General features: G+C 49.2%; 1 long non-coding RNA gene across 1 annotated transcript; it reads left to right on the top strand.

The window, feature by feature from the left end:
* Positions 1-436: 436 nt before the first annotated feature.
* Positions 437-6,583, top strand: LOC131572793 (uncharacterized). Its single transcript, XR_009276051.1, has 3 exons — positions 437-733; positions 3,997-6,462; positions 6,541-6,583. It is a non-coding gene; the product is annotated as an uncharacterized LOC131572793 (long non-coding RNA).

The following is a 6,583-nucleotide window of genomic DNA, read 5'->3' as shown; positions in this document are numbered from 1 at the left end:
GCAGCCCCAGGTGTGAGGTTGATGAGGAGCGGGTGGGTCCTGCCCGGGGCTGTTTTAGGGGGAGGGTTTCCCTCAGTTCGCTTGGGCACGGAGCAGTTGGAGAAGAGGGGTTTATGGTGGGCTCCCCGGGGGTGTCTCATGGAACGATACCGGGAGCATCTTGTAGGGTCTGGGAGAGCAGCTGGATGCACTTGGCTGTGGGTGCGGAGGAGCCTGGCGAGCCCGAGATCCCGGCTCTCCCCTAGAGACAAGATACTTCTCTGTAAGAGAGACACAATGTATCGCTGCCAGGGATCTTTGCGTTAGATATGTTAAACTGCAGTGCCCCATTGGTGTTCCCCCCTGCTGTCCCACCCCGATACAGGTATCTCGGGCTTCCCCCCGCCCCTCTCCTCTCCTGTAAATATCCCGGGTTTTCCCCTTTTCGGTAGTTTAGCTGTTGCTGGCACCCTTCAGCAAAGCTCTGCCTGAATAAAGGTTTGTACTTAGCGAAACGCTGGACCAGCTTTCTCGTCCGTGCTTCCCGTGTCGCCTGCCCGCCACCGCTGAGCTGAAATCACTCGAGACCGTCTGAAGCTGCTCACACGCGCTTCGGCCCAGTCCTTTTCAGGGCTGCCTCTGGAGAAGTCGCGGTGCTCCGGGCTTTCCGTCGCTGCGGCAACTGGACACGGAGCATTGCTTCAAGGAGGTGCCGAGGGACAAAGCTTTGTGTCTGGAAGCAGCATCTGAGCAGGTGAGCCAGCGTGGGTTCGCAGGGGGGACTTTTCTCCTTTTCCTTTTTCATTTCCTCTTGCCGGGGAGTGACAGAGCCGTGCGGAGGCGAGGCGAGCTCTGCCGGGCCGGCAGGCGGGAGCCGCGGCGCGGAGCTGTGTCCATCCCGCCCGCTCCGGGCGCGGGGCTTGGGCACCGCGGGGGTCCCTTCGGGCCGGGCTCTCCCGGGGCCGGGGCCGCCCCCGCCCGCCGGAGGAGCCGCTTTCCTGCCGGGAGCCGCGCTCCGTCCGGGGGCCGGGAGCGCGGGGCCGCCCCCGGGTGCCGAGTGCCGCCGCTGCCGGGGCTCGCGTGGCTCCCCCGGTCCCCCCCGCACCTGGAGCGGCGCCAGCCCGGGAGCGAGTCCCGGCGAGGGCCGCTGGGGGACACCTGTGGCTCGTCAGCTGCAGAGTGCCCTGGGCAAAGCCGCTGGGAGGCGGGGAGGGGGAAAAGCCCGACCTTCCGGCCTTTTTGTCTCGGGGCTTTGTCGGTATTGCTCTTTAGCCGAGCCGCGCCTTTAAATAACGATGTGGCGCCTTCTAGAAACTGCGTCCAATACCTTTTGCACCCTCACGTGAGGGCTTCGAGCTCTGGTTTTTCCATTGCCGAGTTAATTGCAGGTCCAAGCTGACAGCGTCCCGTGCATCTGGTGTGCATGAATCTGTTTGTGATGTTCATTTCCCCTGGATGCAGAGTTGGGCTTGTTGGGCAGACCGTATTTCTCAAACCTCGGAGCTTGTTTAAGGCTTGTACACGATTTTCTGGAGACGCGGGCTGGGGGAGAACTTTGTCTTGCTGCTGTACTAGGGGATGGAATGCAGGGGGTCCCCGCAATATCCCCGTGGAAGCTGGAATGTCCGAGGAAATGGATGTGACAATTCTCGGGGCTGAACCTGGCTCCCAGCGCTCTGCAGCGTAGGACGCGAGAGAGCAGGGCCGAGGGACAGCGGGGTAGGAGCGGCGAGGTGCTTCGTGCTCTGGGTTTGGTGTCGCTGATGTTTCCAGAGCCAGAGCAGGTTGATTTGGTTCTGGTGCACTGGAACGGGATCCAAACCTTGGAAAGGTTTGAGACCAATGGGGAGCAAATGTTTTAAAGTGAATGTGTTTCTTAATAGAGGGGAGGTTTCACTCAGTTTTTTAATTGATTTTAAAGGAAATTTTTTTTGAGGAAAAGTGAAAAAAAAAGTTTATTTTAATAAGTAGGGCATAGGTAAGAGGAAAAAAAGGATGAATAACGATAGATATTTTTTTCTTTTGTTGTGGAGAAAAGAGCAGGAGATTTAGAAGGGTTTTTCTGCACGTGCGGTTTGGATGTTTTTGGAGTTGGGCTGTGGCGTGGATCTTTTTGAGCCGTGGGGTGTTTTGGTGGTAGCCTGGGTTTTTGGATCGGAGTAAAGTTGAATAGTTTTAGAAGAAGTTGTTATGGTTCTGGCAATTATTTGGTATTCACTAATCAATGAGAAGTTATTTTAAAAAAGTAAAAAATTGATTTTTTGTTGTGTTAAACAATAGAGTTGAGAGAGAATTTGGGTGAGGCTGTATTAGTACTGTATATAGATTGTATGTTCAAAGAATTTTTTCTTTTTTAGTTTTAAAGTTATAGAGTTTATGTTTGGGTATAAAGCAGATGATGGGGATAGAATATAATGTAATTTTAGAACATTTTTTTAAAAATTGTGTATCTTTGGCTTAATGGTCAAATTAATGTTTTTTAATTTTAGAGATGCTTTTATACAGATACAGGTAAATATAAATAGTGGTAGTAATGTTTAGTAAGTAGAGGCATTTATATGTGGTTTTTATTCAACATTAGACTTTTTTGGTGGTACACAGTGTGTTGTTTGATTTTTTTGTGTTGTATACTAAGTGAAATTTGGTTTTTGAATAAAGATGATTTTTATGAATGGGTTTGTTTATATTTTAGATAGAATCAATTAAAATAGATTTTGATATCGATTAGTGGGTTTTGTTTATTGTATGTAGGGGTTCAGATTGGGTAGGGTTTGTTTGGTTAGCTGAGTTTTGGGTGTTAATTAGGTGGCTTTTGTTAGATGCAGTTTTCAATTTTTGAAAGTTTTTTATTGAGTGGTTTTAAGGTGATTTTTAGTAGTTGATGGTATAATTTTATTTTGTTTGTAGTTGGTGTATAATAATGTATATGTTCTATTTATTTAACGTTGTGCTTTTTAGTTTAGGTGTTGATGATAAGTTTGGATTTCTTTCGGTTGTGTTTCTTAGTTTCATTTCTGGGGACACAGGCATTTATATGGTGGATATTTATAGGTGTATTTTTGGGGGTGATGCTTTTTAATTTTTTAGTAGTTTGGTTTTTTATGTTTTCAATTAGCTATTAAATTTTTTTATAGAGTATTGGTGAGTATTTATGTATTACTATAAATGTAGAGCTTTGGGGTTTTTTTTACTAATGTTTAGGGTTAATTGAATGGTTTTGAGTTCAGTGCATTGGTTTAATTTTTTTTTAATAGTTGATGTGATTTGTTTTGTGGAGTTCAATAGGGTTGTTTTTTATTTACGTTTAACTTTGCTGATGTGATAAGAACTGTTAGTGAAAGAGCATAGAATCTGTTTTTGCTGGTAGTTGGTTGTATGGTGTTTGTTTTGTTGGTGTTACCTGTTTTGGGTTGTTTTCTTTTTTTTGTTAGATTAAAGTTTTTATTTTGGGGTTAATTTGTGATTGTTTTAAAGATTTTAGGGCAATTTAGGTTTTTGATTTGGGGGTGCTGTGATGAGAGTACTTTATTTGTTTTATGTGGTATTGGTGGTGTGCATAGAGGGAATATTTGTTTTGAAAATTTATTTTAGTATTGTTAGTTGAAGTGTTAGGATGAGTTCTGTTTCAGTGTTGAAACTTTTTGAGGCGGTTTGGATTTTTGTCTAGGTTAAGATTTTTTTCCCTTGGCTGGTGGAGGTTCTGTGATTTTATTGATGATATTGGTGGGAATTTGATGCTGTTTGGTTTTTGGTTATTTTATTTTTAGGAATTGGATTTTTGCAGTTGGACTGAAAGAATTCACTTTATTTCAAAACATACTACTTTAATGATGTAAAGGTTCCCATATTAACTCCTCAGTCTTTTAGATTCTTTTTCTCATTTAGGTTTTCCAGAATTTATTGATAATTTAGCAATCAAGCAGGGATGGCACCCCGTTCTTGAAAAGATGGCTATGGAAAAACCTGTGTCTAACAACACGTACCTGACGGAGGGCAACAATTTTGCTGTTATTACAGGGTCAAATACGAGTGGCAAATCAACGTTGGCAGGGATCTGCCGGAGGAGAGGAGTTTCTGGTGGGCTCCCAGTGGCATCTGATGGAGTGATGGTGAGAGCATCTCATAGGGTCTGGGGGAGCACCTGGATGCACTTGGACCCGGAGCACCGCTTAAAGGAGATGGTGAGGGACAAAGCTTTTTGCCAGGAAGCAGCACCTGAACAGCTGAGCCACTGTGGATTTGCAGGGGTGATCTTTCTCCTTTTCCCTTTTGATTTCACCTTGGCAGTCCCTCCCCGGTGCCCTCAATCTGTCACAAGAATTCCAAAAAAAAAAAGGCTGAGGAAACAGTGAAAAGAAGGGGTATAGGTAAGGTGGAGTTCAGGTGTACCCCACCCCAAACCCTAAACAGCAGCCCTAACAGTGCCACCATTTCCCTGAGACAGCTGCAGGCAGGAACCCTAAAGCAGGAGAGTTCCAGAACCCTCGAGAGCTGCAGGCAGTTCCCTGGTGCTAGGGCCAGCCAGGAGATAGTGGGGGGACGATCCGTAGGGTTGGGGAAACAGGGGGTTTCCCGCCCCGCCCCACCCTGGGCTCTCGGTCCCTCCGCAGCCGGGGATTGCTCCCACCCCTCCTCGAGGCGGCGGTTGGCAGGGCTTCGTGCCTGGCCTCCGCAAAGAGTTCGGCTCTGTCAGCCTCTGCCCTGTCTCAGGGCCAAACTTAGGTAGGGTAGGGAGCAACTGTGGATTGCCTGGTCCGGGCTAATGGACATCTCTTGGGGCCTATGGATAAGGAGCATCCCCGGTTGCAAGCGTAGGGTTCTAACTAAGTTTGTAGGGTTCAGCGGGGGAGCTTGGCAGTGACACAGAGAGGTTGAGGGAGGGCTTCAGAGGTCGAGGGCTGGAGACAAACAGTGAAAATAAAAGGGGTACAGGTTGGGATATAAGGTAGAGTACAGGACTATTCAAACCCTAAACAGCAGCCCTAACAGCGCTCCCGTTTCCCTGAGGCAGCTGCAGGCAGGAACCCTAAAGCAGCAGAGTGCCAGAACCCCCGAGAGCTGCAGGCAGTACCCCTGGTGCTAGGGCCAGCCAGGAAGAGATAGTGGGTGCTAGGGCCTACTGCTGTCATATAAGCTGGGGTTTCCATCCTTGGGGTACCCTGGGCTCCCTGTCCCTCACTGACTGGAGAGTCTTCCTCCCCTCCTTGAGGTGGTGGTAATTTGGCTGTGTCAGCCAATACTGCTGTGAAGCAAGCCTCTGCCTCCCTGTGGGGTGAAGTGTGCAGCCCATGAACCTGGGCATTCTCTAGAGAAGGTAAGTGCTGGGTTTTCACAGATATGCCGCTAAGATCCTGCATTGATATTTGGTCTTCTAGATTGTAGCTGACCAGGAGACGACATCCTGGCGATGGCAGGAACTTCCCGGATAGCGCAACGGCCTTCCAGGGCGTCCTCGTGTGGATCCTCCCCGCCGGGCATCCGAGAGCTGAGTCGGAGGCTGCGAATTGCAGAGGGGCTGAAATCGGGGTGCCGGGTCGGGACTTGTGACCTGGGATTATGGAGTCAGCTTTGGGGACGGGGAGGTCCAGGCTGTGGCCCCTTAGGCCACGTGAAGGGAGAGCCTGACATTTGTTCACAGTGCTGAGGTGTGCAGGACGGAGCAGCCCCAGGGCGTGTTGTATCACTTGTCCATCGTGCCTTCTGTGTCTTTTGTGCCTCTCGTGTTGTACGTGCCTCGCCTTATCTCTTCTGGGGGCTTACCAGAAACCCCGGTGTCACTCGTAGCATCTCTGATCTCTGGGCTCCTCAGCCCGATGCCATCGAAGCTTTGCCTCAGGAGCTCTCAGAGGCCTTGGAATCGCGTCTCTCTTTTAAAAGCATCCGATCGGATGTCTTTTAGAGGTCTTGTTCCGAGCTGTGTCAACAGCCGTGCGCCGCGAGGATCCATTGCTGCGGCTTAGGTCTTGAAGAAACACAAAGATAGGTAGAGGACTGTGGCCCTAAAATTCTCGGGCATCCGTCTTGGCAGTTGCTGGAGTTCGTCATTCCATCAGCATCTTCTTCCTCCCGGGTTCTGCGAGCTTCATCAGCTCGCCTTCATTCTCACCCGGCTCATCTCGTTCCACGTTCTCTCGGTCCTTGCGGCCATTCTTGTGGCCCAGAGTTTTGTCTCCCCATTGTGTCCCCTCGTCTGTTGTCTTGTGTGTCACGGGTGTCTGGGTGTAGTTGTCCTGGAGCTGCTCTGTCCTGCTGCCCAGCCTGGGTGTAGGTGTAAAAGGCCAAGTCTCAGGCCCCTGTAATTTGAAATTTGTCATGTAGGGTGTAGTTGGAGTCTAGCGGGTGTTCCTAGATTGACACAGGATGTCTGGAACTGTGAAGTTACCCTGCAGCACTTTGACTTTTGTCTCAGCTTTCTTTCAGATGCAGACGGATGAAATCGGTGGCAGAGCGCCCCATCCAGGGTAAGGGGGTTCCCGTGAGAAGGTAAGTCAATGTTTGTCTTTGCAGGACAACTGGAACCGGTCACTGTGTGACAGGTCTCCTCTTTGTCTTTATTTTTAGGAAGTAGAGCCAGCTAGCAGCAGTCAAGGTGAAGTGGGCAAGG

This window comes from Poecile atricapillus, chromosome Z (genome assembly GCF_030490865.1).
Source record: "Poecile atricapillus isolate bPoeAtr1 chromosome Z, bPoeAtr1.hap1, whole genome shotgun sequence".
NCBI classification, from domain to species: domain Eukaryota; kingdom Metazoa; phylum Chordata; class Aves; order Passeriformes; family Paridae; genus Poecile; species Poecile atricapillus.
Note: the sequence above shows the minus strand (reverse complement) of the source record. Positions and strands in the feature narration are given on the sequence as shown.